Genomic DNA, 19,454 nt, shown 5'->3' on the forward strand with positions numbered 1-19,454 from the left:
CCCTTTCAGCTCCCTTCACTCCAGTGCCAGCTCCCTCATTCTCATCCAGTAAATGTTTTGTCTGTGCTGTAAAAACCTGCGGTCCTGTGGAAATGCTGCACATAAAGGGCTTACAACCACACATGGCTACCCAGCTGGAGAAGGAGAATGTGGTACTGACAGCCCATCCTGCTACAGTCACGGAAAGGTGTTTGACAGAAGTTTGTTATTCATTGACCAAAGTACTGATGTGACAAATAATGGGGGGCTGAGAGCTTCAAATATACAAGTCCCCAGAGTCCTAAATTAACTCCTTTATATAGGAAAGAACTTGTAGAAGATAGAGTGCTCTAATAGGTGTATGGTTACTTTTTCTTCAACTTTTATTTTGTTTTATGACTTGTGTGACTGGTGGAGATTTAGAATTCATGCAGAGGAATCCATTCGACATCATTTTCTAGGAACCCTTCTTTTATTATCTTATATCATTTATTTTCTCATACTGTTTGTGATTCTGCAAAGCCTTCCCATCATGTGTAGATGCAGTGGTGCTCAGTGCTTGTGGGGCAGCAGCTCAAGGATCCCCAGCCCTGCTGGAGAAGGGACAGGACCAAGCAACGGCTGTTACCCCACAGGCTTCACCAGCTCCCGAGTAGCTTCATTCAGAGCTGCTGAAGTCAATGGGAGATGGGCCAGTGTCTTCAAAGCAACTTCACTTGAATCATTCCTGAGCAGACTTTAAGTTAATTGATTCTATTTGCAAATGTGAAAAGGAGGAAATAACATGAAACTGGCAAGCATGCCACTCCTGTTGAGGCGGCACAGAGAAACCCTTTCAAAACAGCCCTCAAGTATTTAAAAAGTATTGGGCCTGATTCTTAAGTTATGCATGCAGCTTGCTTTGTATGCTTTAATGAAGTTGCTCCTGATTTGCTCTGGGCTGTGATTACGTGGGAGGAAGATGAAACTTATTGATTCTCCGAAGATTTAAAACCCAAGCTGGGGGAGGGCTAGGTGCAGCAAATTTTCAGCACTGACCGGCCATCTGTGCAAGCACCAGCTATTTCCTAACCAACAGGTTGAGTCCACATCCTTCAAACACATTCTGCCGAGCCTGTCTGCTGTTGCTGACAACACTGGGTCCTCTCACAGCAGCACCCGTAGCCACAGCTCTGCCATTTTAAAGACTTTCGGGATTAGGCCAGGACTCCTGCACAGCTGCGATGTCTTGCCCCTATTTTACATCCACTGAAAGATTTTTGAATGGACTTCAGAAGCTATTAGGAACCCAAATGTCGACTTGCACTTGCAAAATGTCTCTGGTTAATGTTTTCCTAGTGACGCTCTGCTTTGCTCCCCGCCTGCCAGAGTTTCCTGTGACCTATTTGAAATATCACTCTCCTAAGTGAAAATGTGCCTCTCTTTTTCAAACTTGCAAAACTCACAAAAATAAATAGCCTAATTTGGCCAGTTAATAGCCCTCTCCTGGGGCTCCTCTCAGCAACTAAGAGGCCTTTTAAATACAACATTTGTGACTGCGTCATTAAAGCTCTGCATGATCCAAGCAGACTAAACCGAAAAGAAAGAAATGCCTTATTTGATCTAAGATTTTTTTTTAAATAGTGACACTAGAGACCCATTTATTTTTAATTACACAATTGCTTTATTAAAAGCCTAAATCCTGCAGTCCCTAGTCATTGCTCAAGCAAAGCTGCTATCATTGAAGGAAGGACCTGTAGGAGTCAATCCTAAAAATAGGGCAGCTGACAAAGTCTGCCTTTCAGAAGGGTTTGCTTTAGTTTTGAAGGGTTTCCCGAGTCAAAGAGAACTTGCCTCTGCTTTGCTTTTCAGCTCTGTGGAAATTTGAAAGCTGAACATAGGAAAGCAGTCACTCCAGAAAGCAAAACCAACAGCAGTTTTCCTTTCAGATTGAGTGCACTGCCCTTTCCACCCTTAGACACTACCCTGTACACAGCTACGTTTAGTATTTACTTACACGGTGAGGTATGCATGAGGGTTAGCTCTGGCTCTGTCCAAACATATCTCTGAGCCTGAGCCAGCTCTACCCAGGTGGGGCCTGTGCAGAGAGGTCTGGGGCTGTCCCTCACACCCGCCATGGGATGAATTCCACCGTGCCTAAACGAGCCCTGTGGAGCCTTCAAGCTATCAGACAGATTGCCAGGCCCCAAATGTTTTTCTTGTGCTGCCAAACACAGCGCCTCTTGCAAATCCTCCCTGGGATGGGGTCTACTCTGCTTGTACAGAGTTACTGGCGCTGCTGAAGCAGGCAAGTCCATCAGGTCCTGCAGCACTCCTCTGGCTCACACACGGTAAACAAACGCAGCTGCTAGGAGACTGGGAGAGGGTGAGACTGATCCCTTCCTGTGCTTGTACCCGGGCTGGGCTGCCTACATGCATTTCTGTCTTTGGACTCCACATGAAGGGCAGATCTCAGTGCTAAGTCAAGATGGTGATGCTAGTAATAGGAAAGGGAGCAGACTAGCCAGCCATACACGCTGGATTATGTTCCTGGGCTAAACTCCAGACCCTCAATTTTATTATCTAATTACCCGACCAAACTCATTCATCTTTATTTTTCAGTCTTACTCAGAGACCCGTGTTTAAACGTGGCTCTGCTATGTGAAGCACTGCCCAGACAGTCTTCGCTTGGAAGAATTCATGGTTTCTCAGCTCAGACCATGTTTTTTTAGCGTAAAGGATGCATGGCAGAAATCCCAGCCCCAGTCAGTGGCAGAGGTATGCGTTAGGCTGTGCTGAGGGCCTGAGGTGGCTGTACCAGGGGGAAGAAGAGAAATAAAATAAAATCAATCTCTTGCTTTATATCAAGGTTGTGTAACTACACTTAATCTTTAGATGGCATGCAGGGTGGCTCACTCTGCGGTGTGGCTCACTGTGATATGTTTGTATGAACAAGCACGAATGCCAGGAGTTGAAAAAAATAAAATAGGGTGGTGGGGGGGAAAAATTCCCCAACAAGGCATGAGGAATTTATCTCTGGAACCTGAAGCTCTTGTGGGCACCAACACTGGTGTCCCCTCCTTTTGCTTTTTAGGTCAAAGCCGGACCTTGGCCCTGCCCCACTGACCTTGTGTGCCCGTGGCTGGACACTGCTCCTGGCCACGTGTGCCAGGGAAGCTGCGGTGTGCAGAACATGAGGCTGCTGGCCTGGAGCCCTCCTCACCATATGTTACTGCCATGCAATCCATGCAACACACTGGGACAGAGGCTCCCCAATTAGCATAACTCTGCCCCCTGGGAGGGGCTTAGCTTATAAATATGCTGCTTTTGCTGTGCTCCTTGTCCTTATTTCCTAAGGGAGTGCAGATACGGGCAGGTTCAGTGGGTGTCCAGAGCAGGTAAATGGTTAAAAGGGGCTGAAGTAGAAAACTTTCCTCCAGATTCAGCAGCATTTGTGTTTGCTCTCCAGCTTGCAGGGGCTGGGAAGGGGGGAACGGAAGGGAGAGATGGCAGATGCTGCAGAGCATGAGGCTGCTGGCTCGCCAGCTTGCTTTCGTTTTAGAGAGAGAGGAGACATGGGGGAGAAGCCCTCGTGCAGCCTTCCTCCCTTGGAGGCCTTTTGCAGAAGGAGCCCTTCTGGTGCTGCTTTCCCAGCCCCAGCATGCAGCCTGCTGGAGCTGAGGGGCTCTGTCCAGTAGGAGGCTGGGGTGGAAACACAGATGCTTTGCAGAGTTCAGCCTGCCCGCCTGGTGATCAACTGCTCCGACTTCTCAGCAGGCAGCACGGCCGGGACGAGCACGCGGCAGGAGCAGCGAGGGAGGTGGTGCATGGTGTGCAGTACGAGGAGCCTGAAAGCAAGAGCTGCTCAGCAGGGCAGTGAAGTTGTTTTGCAAGACAGGTACGTGACAGGGACGGTGCTCCATCTTGGCCTGCTCCTGTGGAGGAAATGCTCTGCAGAGACGTGGTGGCACTTTCTGTGGGGCAGGGATCCCTCTTCCTCGCTGAGTAACCTGTGGAAGGAGCCTCCTGGCGTGCAGCACGTGGAAACCCCAGGACACAGCGCAGAAGGGGAAATGGAGACCGGTCTGGTCAGAAGGAGGGGATGAGCTGCAGGAAAAGCTGCTACATCTGGTGCTGGAGGGGCTGAACTCTGCGTGTGTCTGGTACAACCTGTCAGGCTCCCAGAAGCATGCTGTGCACTCAGAGGCTTCGCTCAGGGATGCTTTTGCACACAGCCACAATTCAGTTAATTTTGCTCCTCTGGTGGCAGTGTTACTTCTCCCTGCCTTGTCTCTCGTGCTTGCTGTTGTCTAGGCTTTCTCCAAGAAGAGACCAGCTGACTTTATCTTCCCAGATGTTCCTCGTGATCTCTCCCATTCTAGCTTTCATCCCTGACCACAAGCAGCACTTGGAACAATTAACACCTTGTGCTCCTAACATCTTATGGTTTACAAGACAGGTGGTTACTAGGGCAACAGCTGCACTTTTTTCTTTCAGCGTATTGACTAAAAATCAACATTTTATATTAAAGGTAAAGAAAAATAATATTCTCTGTAGCCACAGTGAGTTACAACACCATCTCTCCTGTAATCAAGATATTGCTGAATTATGGTGCTATAAACAAACACTTCTGATATAACCACAAACACTGTGGGACATGTAACACATTGGCAGTATATTTCAAGTGACAAACTCATTTATTGTGGGGAGCGGAGAGAGAAAAACACCTTTCCAGAAGTTGCTGCAAGGAATTACAGCAAAGAATGGCTGGAGCTTAAGGATGCAGAAGCAAAGTAATTCTGTCAAGCTGACCGGAACGAAGCGCCGTGTGAAGGAGATCTGAGCAGTACCAGGAGCTGCGAAGGAGGGGATGTAGGACTTGATTATTCTCTCCCTCCCACTGGCATAAATCAGGATTGATTCCATAGTACTTAATAGAATTACCGTGCTGTAAGACTGGTGTAACGAAGTAGTACCCAGGAGGTTTGGGAAGGGAGCCCGCAGCTATCCCAAAGTGTGAGTAGGCTGGTGTGGAGGCTTCCTTGCCTGCAGGTGGGACTTGAGTAACAATCATGAATCATTAAGGCATGTTACTAGCTGAGTGACCAAACTGCTCAGGAGCTCTGGATGTGAAAGTGGCTTGTGCCAGATGCCACGGAGGCAGAGGAGAGGTTGGGAACTGCTTGCTAAAGAGCTTTTGTCTCTTGCTGTGTTCCAGGTGGCTGCGGGGTCTCTTTGGTCAGCGGGATTGGAAGAGAGCCATCGTCTGCTTCCTCGATGGTCTGCCAGCCCATGTGTTTGGTGAGTTTCACGTTGTGGGACTTCTTTGCCCAAATAGTGTTATTTTGTATGCTGTTTTATTATGCCATGATGTGCTGGTCTGTCTTGGTTGTGGTCTGCTGCCCAACTTGTTAAATACATGTGAGCTGTCAGTTGTGACTCTTGGCTGTGAACAGGACCACGGATGAAGAGGGGGAAGCAAGATGGGCTGGGCAGCTGCTCGGTAACTCCCTAGTCACATACAAAAAGATCCCCGTGGCATGCAGAGCTAATGGGAGAAGGGAGGGAGGGATATTGTCTCCCTCCATCCCCTTAGCAAACCTGCCACAGGAAATGATCAGGTATATAATCATCTCTGTGCACGCAGGAATTTAATAATGATTGAGCACTTGTGATCAGGAAGTACCTGTGCTTGAAGTTCATTCGGCGTGCATTTGTAAATAACACGTACAGTATGAATAGGTATGCAAAGTTTGCATGGGATTTGCAGGGCTGTCTGCCTTCAGCAAGGGACCTTGAATTAAGAAAACCAACTGTCTGACATGGAAGGTGACCTAGTTGACTTTGTAGGCAAGGATGGCTAGGGTGCTGTTGCTTCTGAAAAGCTTGGTTTCTAAACATACAGTTGTAAGAATATTGGGGTTCTCTGCCTTCAGTCTTAAGTGAGTTTGCAGTTGAGGAGAGTAAAGCTCGAAGCAATCCCTGTAGAATTTGCAAATGAGCACACAGATGCGTTGAATAGGAGCTGTTCAGCTAAAGGACTTCTGATGGTTTTGACAACAGAGCTCAAAAGTTCCCTGAATAATAGGTCTGTGATTTCTGGCAGTCTGTAAGTGCTGAACTTCTTTAGATTTCAAAGCAAATAGATACATCTTAACAAAGACCACCTTGTGTCAGCTATCCTTAAAATTATAGCACATAGATTAAAATGAAACGTGTGTACTTGTCCCTCCTGGGACACCGGGGAAGGGAAAAGCATTATCAGAATTCTTTAAACTCATCTTAACAGTATTGAACCAATTATTTTGTTAAATCTGGGTTTGTTTTCTGCCTCTCAATGAGAACATTTGAAGTCTATCATCTCCACCATTTACGAGTTACCAGTATGCAAGTGTAAAATTTCCAATTGGAACATATGGTATCAGAGGGAACAGGGGGAAAATATCTGATTACTCGCGCTCCCCAAACTCCAAATCTATTGCATTTAGTATTTTGCTCACAGTTCCTGCAGGGGGAAATAAAAGAAATCATCTCTGAGCTGAGACCAAGCACTGAACATTTCACCCTGAGTAGGAATCTGTTTGAGAAACTTACAAGCAGCCGAAAGGGGAATAGAATAGCAACTGCATTTCAGTTTCTTCACTGTGGTTGCAACTACTGGCAGAACTCACCAACATCACTGGTAGCAAAAAAAGCCTCTGAACCTTTGTCTCTAAGTGCTGACACCTGATTTGGGGTGTGCCTGAAGGCTGTGAAAGCCGCCTCCTGGGCGAGGAGGGACTGTCGGTGACCGCACTAACAGAAGAGACAACTTCACCTGCGTTAACTCACATGGTTTGTGATCAGCTGTGCCATTTGTGCAGGGGCCTGCCGCAGATACGGAGCAGCCTTGTGCAGTTGTGTGCTGTGCCTGGTGAAGGAGAATATGCTGGCAGCTGATAGAGAGCCAGCAGAGATGGCTGAGCGGTGGTGTCACAGGAGCACTTGCTGGGGTGCTGGTGGGCCCATAGTATGGGCTGGCCTCCTCCCTCTATCTAGGAGCAGAGGATCGCTGGGTGAAACGTGGCTGGGCCTTTCACAGCTCTCTGCTGAGTGACACCCAACTGCTTTGGAGAGGGGTGGTAGGACCCCAGGACTGGAACGTTGTTTTCCGCCCTGAGGTTATGCAGGGCTAGACTTCAGGTTTCTGTCTGCCCAAGGACAGAGCAAGGAAATGCTGCTGAGGCACGGTGCTGCTGTACAACAGCCCTGCCGCCAGCCAGCGCAGTGGGGTAGAGCAAGGGTCCGGTTGTTCAACCCCGTGGTGTCAGCAAGGCTGGGCGCTTTGGCTGCTAGCGGAGCTGGCAGTGCGGGCACTGGGGTGGCTGTGTCCTGCTGCAGGGGCTTGGAACATGCTCCATCCCTGGGCCCTGGGATGCCTGTAAACCTGCCCTGTCTGTCAGGCTGTGCAGGACATCGCGCTGGGCATATTGCTCGGGCTAACCCCATTATCTGTTTACACCCTTACAGAAAATGATAATGCAGCTCTTCTTCCTGTGAGGGGTAGCAAGTATCCCTCTCCTTTGCTTCCCTGCCTAGCAGAGGCTGCTGACCGATGCTGCACGATGCAAGATGCACTTCTCCCTCTCCATCCTGGCAGCATAAAGGAGGATTAAGCCTGTGACCTTGGGAATTGATGTGACCCACTCACAAAAGAGAAGGCTTTCACTCCAGAGCCCGGGTGGTTGTGTAGTGCCATGCGTACAACCAAATATAGCCTTCCTGCCATTCAGACAGAAAGCAGCATGTTTTGGAGCAACTTCCCTGGGAGGGGGAGGAACAGATGTTGGAACCAGAAGCGTATGTGACAGTTGGGAGAGACAGCGTGGAAACGCACAGTTGAAAGGAGAAGTCTGATGGGAGTGTGATGACAGCAGCAGGACTCCAGTGACAAGGAGTGGGAAGGAGAACAAGCAGAGAGGAGTGTTACTTCGAAAGCCGAGCAAAGTGCACAAGAAGATGTGTCAGGAAAGCGTCAGGGAAAGGAAGGGAGGAAATGTGAGAGTAGAGACAGGCTTTGGGATCTGTCTGCAAGCATGTGTGACCTGTTGCCTGACAAACAGAGAAAGGAAAAGCTTTTATTCCTCTGCCGCCTTCGGCTGGGCTAACTCTGCTTGCAGCCAAGCTGGCCGGCTAGCCCTGGTGGAGTCTTCAGGCATCCTGGTAGCACCTGGGAAGGGTAAAGCTGCCTGTGCTTCCACCAGAGCTCTGAACTCCTGGGGTAATGCATGTTTGGGACTACAGCAGGGATGCTGGATCGCCCAGGCCTTGCTTCAGCCTGGTGTCTTTGCAGGGTAGCACAGTAGCCACGTGCCTTGGGATGCTGAAAATAGGGGGAGCGGTGCCATCTTCGTAACAGGCTTCCCCTCTGAAATTGCATTCGTCGTAAGGGCAGGATGCATGAGGAGAGGCAGAGAACAAGTGAGCGTGTGTTCTTCCTGCGGCAGGGAGGGACTCTCCAGCAGCGCCGTACCCTGGTGATATAAATCACCTCTCTGCAGTGTCCGGTTTTACCTTAGTTCAGCAGATGTGCAAGGCACACTGGGAGTGTGCCGCTGGAGTGTAAAGCCCCTGATCTTACAGAGACTGCAAGAGCAGGGGGAGGGGGTGCTGCAACTTCTCCCGCAGAAGGATTTAAGAGTGATTTTTTGCTGCAGACCCCTGCCTGCACGTGGGTTTGCCAGTGACACCCCCCCCTTCCGCCCAGTGTGGCTCGGGAGGTGCAAACTGGCCAGTTTTGCTTTGTGCTTTCCTTTGGGGAGGGGGAGATGTCAGAGTGGTTGGCAGATAGACACCAGCCGTGGCTGGCTCCGCAGGGAGCTGGGATGTATCCCTAAATGTTGCATGGCTGGTGGCTCCCTCCCCCTCCATGCCTGTCTTGCAGTGAAATCCCAACAAATTAGGGGACAGGCATGGCAGTAGGACTGCACGGATGTGCAAGGCTGTACGAGGTGGCAGCACTGACATTTCCATGTATGCACGAGTATCCCTCCCCTTCCCTGAGCACCGTGCTCCCTGTGAGGCTGAGGCCAGGGTGTAGGATGCAGCTCAGGGATGTGTCCGGCACTGCTGGGGGGTCAGGGGCCTCGCCAGGGGCAGGGAATGGCACAGACTGTGCAGGTCGAGGTGTTAGTTCAGTTATTTATTACGATGAGGGAGCTGATGGGGAGAAACAAGAGGGGAAAGCAGGGGAGAGTCTTCCCTCCTTGTTAGGGCGCGTACTCGTGGCTGGAATGATTCATCCCACGCACGCAATTGTGTTCAGCTGTGCGCTCATTGTGCTCACCATCATGTGAGGGCCGGAGTGGGCTGCGACAAAGCCTGGGGGTGCTCCAGGCTCCCCGCTGCTCTGGGGGCTGTTAGTCCTGCTGGTTTTCCCCTTGGGGAAGGGAGGCAGAAGCTAGCTTCTCTCCTGGCCTGCCGCTGGCAGGAGCAGCTCCAGACAGAAGCAGTTGTGCTGGGACCTCCTGTCGGTGCTAAACGAGGGGAAAACACAAGCTCCTTGGGGTCAGAGGCACGCTGGTTCTCTCCCAGCTGGTATTTAGGGGCTCCTCAACTTGCCTCCAGCACCTTTTCACTAAGCCAGTCCTTGCTGGCCCACGTGCTGCTCTGCAGCAGGGCAGGATGTCCCGAGGGGGACGACCACCTTCCCCAGTGACAGCAAGTAAGTTCCCCTCGGCTGATCCCACCATCTGCTCGCCTGCTCCTGGGCTGCCACGAGGGCCGGGGCTCTGCCAGGCGGGGTCCCGGCTGGCCAGGCTCCTTGCAGGGCGGGTGATGAGGCAGCCCATCCAGCAGCCAAGTGCTCTCGGCCAAGATGCTGTAGCAGCACAAGGGTGGTTGAAGAAACAGCTTGTTGAAGGTGTGTTTGTGGCATGGCAAAAGCGTGTTTATGTGAAAACCTGAAGGATCTACGTGTGCTTCCTCATCGGGAGCAGATAGATGTTGCAGGCTCTTGGCGAAAGGGGTCTAGATGATGTAAAGGCAATGCAGGCCTCTCTGCTCTCCGGTGCCTGCACTGACGGACTCAGCTGCAGGTCCCTTCTCAGACCTGGTCTGGGGCAGAGCTGTGGGTGGTTCTCATTGATCACCGCTTCCAAAGCCTCCCCCATAGGCAGTGAGTTAGGGACAGTGCGGTTTGTGCTGTTTGCCCGGCTGAGGCAATGACGTGGGGTCTGATTGCGAGCGGCATAAGGGGACCTGCAGGCCCCCGGTGTGGTTTCAGTGAGGATGACAATGGAGGAGCAGGCACCTTGGGCATTTTCACCCAGGACTGACAAACATCACAGCAGCGGTGCCCTGCATCCCCAGACATTTTGCTCTGTGTAGCAGAATTGCACCTTTCTGACTAACTTGCACCAGATCTTCACCTCTGACTTTGGTAAGAGTCAGGATCAGACCCAGGGTGTCTTTTCTAAAGTTACTCACGCAGCTACTGAAATTAAAATCTCATGAGCAAGGACCTGTCTTCCCTGCAGTCTCAATTCAGAGTAACAGAGTGGCCTTTAGTCTCCAGAGATAGTTTAAAAACCTTCTCAAGGTCTGTGCTTCTCATGAAAAAGATAATTCATACAGTACTTGCCACATCTGACAGAGTTGGCAGCCTTTGTTCAATACAGTAACAGCGCTGTGCACCGAATTAATCAGGGATTCAGCTCCATGCAGCCTTGTACCTGGGAAACAGGGCATCGCTAAACCCTGCGAAGGTGTGGGAGCGGCATTGGGAACACAGGCTGCGTGTGATTTCTGTGTCAGCCTTACCAGCCCGGGCTTGCTCGGAAGGTTTCCTTAGGACCAGCGGCGTGAGTTGCTCTTGCTGTCGCTGCAGTTGCGCTCGCAGAGCAGTATATCACCCGGCATTTTATGCTTGCCTAGGAAAGGGAGCCCGAATCCCCTTCCTGCACGGAGAGCTGACAGACCGGGAGCCAACGCACAACCCTTGGCATTTTTTATTTACTGTAGACCTCTTAAATGAAGGCTGTGAGATTTTTTTCATTTGCCACATTACTGTATGGAACCAATCACTATAAATTTAAATGGAGAGCTGGTAGGAGCACACTTACCTTTTATATAATAATTGTGAGAGTGGCACTGCCGAACTGCTATTAGGATTATTCAGACCTTCTCAGATTTCAGTGTAAAACATTAGGCTGCCAGAGGTACTGTAAGGGTGTGATTATTCTAAGAGGGTAAGTAGTAGTGAGCTGTGTTGGCCAGAATTACTACAACAGACAAGTAGTGCTTAGTAGCTGGGAGTAGGGGAAGCTGAGAAGTATAATTTGCCGTTCAGAAATACACCAGTCTGCATGTAGAGTCCGGCCTGATTTCTATCTGGATCTGCACCGACTTGATGACTTGGTTCTTAAATTATCACCGGGGATCATCTGAATCGTCGGCTGAGCATAGGTGTTAACCCTGGGCCCAGCATTCCTCTGGGGAGCCGAAAACATGGAAACAATGCAGCAAAAACGTCACACTGGTGCTTGAGCCAACGCGGTTACGCTGCTTTGTGGCACTGGAGAGTCATACTCTTAATTTGACGGGATCTACTGGTGAAGACCTGCCCCAGGTCCAGCTGTGCTGGCAGAGGAGACCTTCTGTGAGCAGTGCTGAAAAGGGTTGCGGTGCTGGGAGGGATCTTGCCGAGTGTGCCCAGCTACCCTGCTGCGGGCATTGTCCCTCTTTCCATATCACCTCAGAAAGGACAAGGCAGTGGCAACTTGTTCTAGGAGGCAGGGAGAAAAGAGCAATGCTGGATGTACGCTCCTAGGCTGACTTGATTTTCTCCTGTGATTGAGATTTTGATTTTGCATCCCATATGATTTTCCTGTTATAACACACGCCTCTTGGCTGTCACTATAACAATGCCTTTTCTTGGCAGGGAAGGCAAATCTGAAAGGAAGCTGTTGAGCACTCTTCTGTGTGAGTTCCTCAGACGATGGTTGTGTTTCTCCCCCTCGTTCCACCCGTTTTCAAATAATTTTCATGCTGGGAATAAATCTGAGCGCATAACAATAATGTTCAGCATATGATAACCAAGACAATTGTATATATACAAGCAGCCACATGGAAAACAAATGAGCTGATGGAAAGACAGGAAAAAAGTGCAAGATGAACCAGAGACACAGTTACCATTTTCACAGTAAGACCAAATAACTTTGCCATTTCCATATAACTACTCTTTTTTTTTTTTTCCCCAGGAAAATAGGATTCTGAAAAACATTTTTAGTTACTAATTTATTTATTTTTCTCAACGATTTATGCGATGGTGGGAAAAACCTGCCTCCCTGTCAGCCAGTATGCTATGGGCCAACTACACTTGCGGAACACAAAGCTGAATTCTTCCCTGAATTTTATCTATGAAATTCTATTGAATTCAGTGGCGTTTTGTAGCTGGAGCTTGGGATTTTGACACTAGCGTATGAATTAAAGAACGGAGAGGTCTAAACTATTTGTATATTTTTAAATGCCAAATACACTGGGCTGCTGCTGCTATCTTGAAAATGTGCTGTCTCTAATGATACAGGAAAGGAAGTTTGGCAGGTTTTTGATTTTTTTTTTAAAAAATCTTTTCAGTATGTTTGTCTTTCTTTCATGATTGAAGCCATTTTTCTTTGAAAGGCATCTAATTTTAGTCAGGGAAAGCAACAAAGTGGAGACATTTGGGGAGAATTTTAACAAACACCTTTATCTTGGTATGAGAAGTTGTAATAAAAAAAAATATTGTTAATTGACTTCAGTGGACTCTTTGCTGGGCATACAATACACACCCCTGATTTCAATAGAAAATGCCTTTTAAACCCAAAGTGGCTTAACAGTCCTGAAAGAAAATTGAAATAGTCGCAAATCGGGGGGGGAAGTTCACCTTCCTTTAAGATGATTCTTGGTGTATATACATATATGTACTTGGGCCTTTATGAGGATTTGTGCACACCCAAACAATACCATTTTAGAAAGGCTTTCACTGTAACTGTTTGCTATTTCCTCATTGTAATGTTCCTACACTCCTGTGCAAAACAGGAATTAAACATGTTAACAAAGTAGATGTTCAACAACTGTGAAGCAAGAAGAATAGTTCAGGAGTACTTGGCAGAAATTGACACCCTTTATTATTATTTTTTCCTCCAAATAAACTGTTCCTTCCACATCATCAAGGGTACATTTACACGCCTGGTAGTAGCAACGAAAGTTACATTGTCATAGTCTTCGACTCCATGTGTTGAGGAGAAATGCACGCTTTTCAGTAATGTGAATATACGTGTGGAAGTCCCAGCTGTACATTGCAACACTCCCCTTCCGCTCCTTCCTTGCTTCAGCATCCTTCTTTACTCTTCCCCACTGGCCTGCTGCATGTAGTACCTCCATGGCACAGCAGAAGGATTTAGCTTCATCTGCTTCGGTTCATGCTCTAGTGCCTTAGCCCAAATCCACCCTCATGGCTTGGCACTGCTTGGGAGTGACCTGGAGCTTTGGTCCTTCTCAAAGTCTTCCACCCTGCTCCAGTAGCTTGGGCACTGCTAGCAGTTTGGCCCGTGCCAGCACGGATATCCGTGAAGGGGGTTTACCCAGCCATTGCCATGGGGTTTGTGGTCCATGTCTGTCTCCAGGACTCGAGGCAGCAACTTCACAGGTAGCTGTGTGTGTCTGCAGAAGCTGCTGTCATGCCTTGATTACAGTGTAGCTGCAGACGAAGTGCAGTTATTGAAAATATTCTTCCTTCTTGATAGTTTAATTGGTAGCATTTAGTTAATTGTGTGTATTCTCTTGTAGCAGAATTAAATCTAGAATTATGCAACCGATCGGTTTTTCAAAAGCACAGAGTCACTCAAGCCTACCGTCACGGGAGAGCCCACCTGAATCACCCAACAACTTCCAGTTGTTTGAGCTGCTGTTTTCTGTCTGTTGCTATGGTGAAATGATAGCGCCAAACTGATACCAAAAAGGAAGCAATATTTTCTGAACAGATTTATGAGAAGGAAAAAAGCAGGTAGGGGACAAAGAGGTTATGGGCAGAGAAAAAAAAATAGCTGAATGGACTTGGAGGGGCTTCCTAAGCCAGTGTTTGGGTGCTTGTCATTCTCTTTAACTGGAGGTCCACCTAACCCCTTAGAGAATCAGCTTGTGCAGTGTTACCCTGGTGGGTTATTTTTACAAGCGATTACATGTTCTCCTAAACTGTAAATATTTGTTAATTTATTTGCATTTTTTTCTTGCTTTTAGTGAGGATACATGTGTATGGACAAAGTATTCATTTTGTAGCTTCGCAGTCGGTTTTAGAGAGCAGCATTGTGCTGGTCACAGGTCAAGAAAACTGCTTTGGTCTCCTCCTTTGCAGGCCCAGTGCTGTTTGTGTCCTTCCTGACAGTTGCATTTTCAACCCCTCACAAAGCTCTGTTGTGCTAGCAGTGTGTTTCCCACCGGGCTGGAATCACCCCGTGGCCTCCGGTTTTCTTGCACCCAGACCTTCAGCCTACTTACGGTGCCAGTGGGAACAGCTGGTCGGCGCGATGCAGTCCAGCAGCTGATCGATCCAGGAGCCTGACCAGGGTGGGAAGAGGCAGACAGAGCTCTTGGTTCACAGCTCGCGTGGAGAGAGCTCGTTCCTCCTCCTGCCTAGCCAAGAGCGTGGTACGTCACTCCTGATCTCAGCAGTGACACAGGCATCTGGAGACAGGCAGCCTGGCTTTAGCTGTTAGAAACAATTGATGGCCATGGCCAGACTCAAAGCTTCATTCAGCAATGTGTTGGGAGATAGTGGAGCACCAAGATGATGCCTCTGGCAGAACAGTCTCCTCTTTCTTTCATTTGAGCGTTAGTGGTTTTAATATGTCATCTAGTCTGCATGCAGCGTACTGACCCTGTCCTGTTTCGAAGTGCGGATGGTGGTGGGATGGCCAACGAGGAAAGGATATGCTCTCGTGTCCAGATGTTGCTTGTGGGAGCGGGTGAGGGGTGGGGGCATTCATGGGTTTGGAAACAGCTATTTGATGGTCTGAAACCAGCTCTGACAACAACACTTCAACACAGGAAAATAAGTATGCAGTGGTAGCTTTCTTGTCCCAGCGCCAGCCTTTCTCATCACTTCTGTTAGCGTCACTTCGGTGTTGTCCGAACCAAGCCTTGGCCGTATGATCTCCAGCCTCTTTCCAACGTGGGGTCGTGTCTCCCTTTATATCTGGTACTTTGCTGGACTGCTGTTGGGTTGGAATTGCACTGGATTCCTAATGGAGTTTCTTGGTCTGCCGTCACAGCGTGATTACAAGAACTTGTGTTGCATTGAATGTGGTCTTGATTGCTTGCCAATTAAAGTGCAAGGAGAATGCTCACAGCCTTCTCCTTTAAACTTACATCTAGACTTGATCTCCTCTGAAGGCTATGGGAAACTTGTAGAGATTTTTTTCTAGTTGTCCCATCTTCCTACCTTTAGTATTTGGCTTGGTGGGGTAGGTAGATAAATGCTTTTTTTTTTTTTTTTCCCCTCAATACCTTTATTTTTTTGTGTGTGGAAGCAGAACCTCCCTTCTGAAGTTGGGTTTTGCTCATTGCTTATACCCCAAGTCACTTGGGGTTACACAGTTTTGGATAGGACCTCTTTAAAGAGAAGTTACACAGAAGCAGATGGTCCTGTGGTAGCTGAGCACGGAGGGAGACGCCTGAAGAAAGTGTGCTGTGGCAGGAAGGATGTGTTAGATGAGGGAGCAGAGACGTACTGGGCGTGTAAGGATGCAGCATGCAGGGGCCATGCAATTTCCAGGGATCTGGTAGCGTGGGAGGTGCTACGCTGCGGTGGCAAATCTCTTGGAGCAGGTGTGCAGGGGCAAACTGCCTGCTTGCCACCCCCCGGGCAGCCTGGCAGTTTGTGCTGGGAAGGAGCCAGGTCTGAGGTGTGAAGGGAAGCAAAAAAGGGAGGGGGAGAAGGGAGAGAAAGAGGAAGAAAGAGCCAAGAGGAGAAGGGACAATGTAAGAGGAAGGGAGGGTGGGGGGGAGGCCACCTGCGAAGGTAACTGTGAGTTTCTGTTTATTTTGCCAGTGTTTATACCGCAAGGAGGTTTTGAACTGCTGCCTAATATGACTGTCAATTATTTTAACTTGTATTTCTCACCTCAGTCCCCATGAAGTGCATTTGACAATAATTAATTTTGTGTGTGCAACTGGGAATGTATCCTACTCCTGCAGAGGTGTCAGCTTAATGGGATACGGCTACACGGGATAACAGGCTGTGCCTCCACATTAGGGGATTCGGAGGGGTGGAGGGGGGTCATCTGTTCATCTGGACTAATATTTTAATTGTCGGAGCATTAGGTTTCCCATAGCTGAACTGGGATCAAATTAACCTCTGTCTCTCTGAACTCGCATGCTGGCAAGCTCCCTTAAACACCACTGCTAATTTTATTTTCTATTTTCAGCACGTATTTAAGATAACTCTTTTTGTTTAATAGGTTAGAGAGGAAATATTCTCACTGGCTGAGATCCCAGTGAGCAATTACAAATATTTTACTGTAGTTACAGAACTTGGAATTCAGCCGTAGACTGTGGGCATCAGAAAATCCACGCATGGAAATCCCACGTGTTGTAAGAATGGGAGAGCTTCACGTGGACGAGAGGGATTCCTCCTCGTTTTTACTGAAGTCAAACTCTCGATTTAAAAAATAAAAAAGAATAAAAAAAAGTTCATACAGTTCTAAACCAAACCTCTGCAAACAGCTTTTGACTATACCAGTTAGAGAAGGGTTAATCGAGCCTCTTCATCTCTATTGCATGTTAACACAGAAGGTCAGTGATGGGAGAAGCTAGGTCCAAACTGAAGGCTTTTGAAATAGCTCCCTAACTAGCCTAATGAATATGCTGCTGAGATGAACAGGTCATTTAACACTTTTCTTGTCGCTATTGTCCATCCAGCCTTAAACGTTAACTCTGTCACTCCGATAGGCTGGTTTTGCTTAAAAAGGTTTCCTGGCTTTGTTAGGCTCCTAGGAGGGATTTCCCCCCGCCCTCACTTCTGATTGCTGGCAGAACCCTACGGATGTGTTGATATCAGCCTTTCCATTCGGGTCAAGTCTTCACTGGAGAGGTTTGCCGGTGGGTAGGGGTTACGAAGAGATGCGATCCAGCCGGGGGTGGAAGCGCCAAGCGCAGCTGTGATTATACTGCTTACACTGCAGCTTGCCGACCGCACCGCTCGCCTCGCTAAGGTTTTGGCTACGCTGCTGTAAGGAACACGTTGCGATGTGCTGGGATTGCTGTGTCCACACCAGAACCGCTTTACAGAGCTGGTGTGCTGGAGCTGCACTGCTGCGAATCCTGGGGCTGGTGGAAAGGAGCCTTGTGCTGATGCTACCCCCCTCCCCCCCAGCAGAGATGGGTAGCCCCCTCACCGGTGTTTCTGCAGGGCCTCGAGCACATCCTGAGCGTGCTGACACTGGCTATCCAGGTTGCTTGAATAAACATGTCACAGGGACAGAGCTACATGCTTGATAGAGCTGAATATTTATCAGAAGTGTTTTCATGAACTTTCTCACCCCGTGAACAGCTAGTGTGTGTCATCTTGTTTTTCCTGTGACCCGCTGCGCCCTGTAGGTATTGTAGGTGACGCTACCTATGATCGATACAGTCAACACAAGCAGCACGCTGCTCCGACCACTGTTGGACAAACCCAGTAAGGGCACGGCATCAACTCGAATCTGCTGGTAGGCTGAAATCATCCTGAGCGCTGAGCAAATGCACAGCAGAACTAGCCTGAGGTCAAGTACGAGGTGATGTCAGGCAAGCTTTCCACATCAAGGCAACCCGGACTCAGGCTGGGAAGCTTGTTAAAGGTCTTGAGGAATAATCTTTTACACTGAGTCGTCGTCCTGTAGGATCCCTCTGAGGCACTCGTGGTTTCACTGGTAGGAAGGGGATGGACGAGGGGCATTGTCTGAACAGCCAGATAAACCATGGAGATGATCAGCGCTAGTGAAGACGCTCTTTCCTTACTATACCCGTCATATGGGCAGTTCCAAAAAAAATCCTTTATCACTCTGGTCCTTTTCAATGCTTCTGATTTCTGAACAGCTTAAATACACGGTGGGCCATACTTTGCTAGCGATCTGACACAACTGGAGCGGGATAGACAGAGCTGTGAGAAGGCCGTCCTCACCAAGCTGTGGCTGGTGTTCAGATGAGATCTGGCTGTTGGCGGAAGAACAGGTAAACTTACTCTAGACCTCAGGCAATTTTGTGGAGCAGAAAAAAGAGTTTCATTTTGTAACTGAATTAGAAGTGTATCTGTGTATAATCGATTGATTTGTCCAAGGAGTCCTTGGTGACTCCAGATTCTTTCAATGCAGCCTCCCTGTTCTAATCATCTCTAGCTGATGAGGAGATGTCATTCCACGTTGGCCGGTATTGACTTGGCCTCAGCAGTTTGCAGCTCTGTTGTTTCCTGGACCAACATGATCTACACAGAAGGGAAACCTTCAGTGCTTGGCGACATCAGCTGGGACGGAACTTGGCAGGGAATCTTCTCAGCAACAAGCTACTGGAAGTATTTGAAGCTGTCTGCTTGCTTTGGGACCTTGGATTAAATTTTATCTCAGTCCTTATATTCAAGATACTGCCTAGCCTGGGTCTTGCTGTGGGATGTTGGGTATGGCTGTCAGTTGCTTAAAAACATGGCATGTGCTTGCAAAATAAAATCTGTCTGTAGCAGTCATGGGGGGCATCAGGTCAGATCTTTTTGAAGAGTAGGTACAAGACTGTGCATTGAGCTCTCCCTGCATTCTGGGACCATTGCAAGCCTTGCAAGAACCAGGCACCCAGAAGTTTCTTTTGGATTTGGTTTTCTTCTCGTGCTTCCTAGAGCATGACAAGCATGTCCTTATGTCTGTAATGTTAAAAAAGAGGATGAAAACCCTAAAACTTGCCAAACCCACATTTACAGGAGATATGGAACAAACCCCCTCCCTCTCCTCACCCAAGTTACTGACACACCGATGTTTTGAGCAGGAGAGTAGGACTGGTCTGTTGGTGAGCTGCTGTCAAACAGGGTAGTCCTGGCTGTTCCCTTCTGCACCCTCCTTTGCCTTGGCTCTGGGACTCACCTAACTCCTTGGTACTTGGTTCAGCTCACTAATCCAGCAGAAAATTAAACAGGGAGGGCTCAATTTGGGGTTTTGTTTATTTTTTGTTAGGTTAGTGAGCTGCACTGGCTCCCACAGGACTCAGGGGAAGGCCGGAGCCAGGTGGCAGGAGGAATTGGGATTGCATGGCCTGGAAGAAGTTGCAGCAAAAGGTTGAATTTGCTCAGCCAACTTTCTAGGCTGTTTTCCTGGTGCAGCACAGGAAAGTGCTTAGACACGGGTGGCCAGGTGCGATGCACGGGGCAGAGGGCACTGGGGGAGGATTTGTTTCAGCAGTGGCGATTCGGGAGGTGAGTACAAGCATTCCCTGGGGTGTTATGTTCACCCGTTTGTTAC

At 48.7% G+C, this 19,454-nt stretch overlaps 1 protein-coding gene across 1 annotated transcript in view; it reads left to right on the forward strand.

Annotated features, from left to right (window-relative positions):
* The window catches only part of LOC308177179 (uncharacterized protein), a 32,778-nt gene extending 14,458 nt beyond the window's left edge, over nt 1–18,320 (forward strand). Inside the window, exons 9-14 of the mRNA XM_080554038.1 lie at nt 10–200; nt 1,058–3,356; nt 3,733–3,856; nt 5,177–5,259; nt 16,964–17,076; nt 17,160–18,320. The gene's annotated coding sequence lies outside the window, so the exon portion shown is untranslated. The remainder of the gene's footprint in view (nt 1–9; nt 201–1,057; nt 3,357–3,732; nt 3,857–5,176; nt 5,260–16,963; nt 17,077–17,159) is intronic.
* Nucleotides 18,321–19,454: the final 1,134 nt, after the last annotated feature.

Source organism: Anser brachyrhynchus, assembly GCF_964034855.1.
Source record: "Anser brachyrhynchus genome assembly, chromosome: 13".
NCBI classification, from domain to species: Eukaryota; Metazoa; Chordata; class Aves; order Anseriformes; family Anatidae; genus Anser; species Anser brachyrhynchus.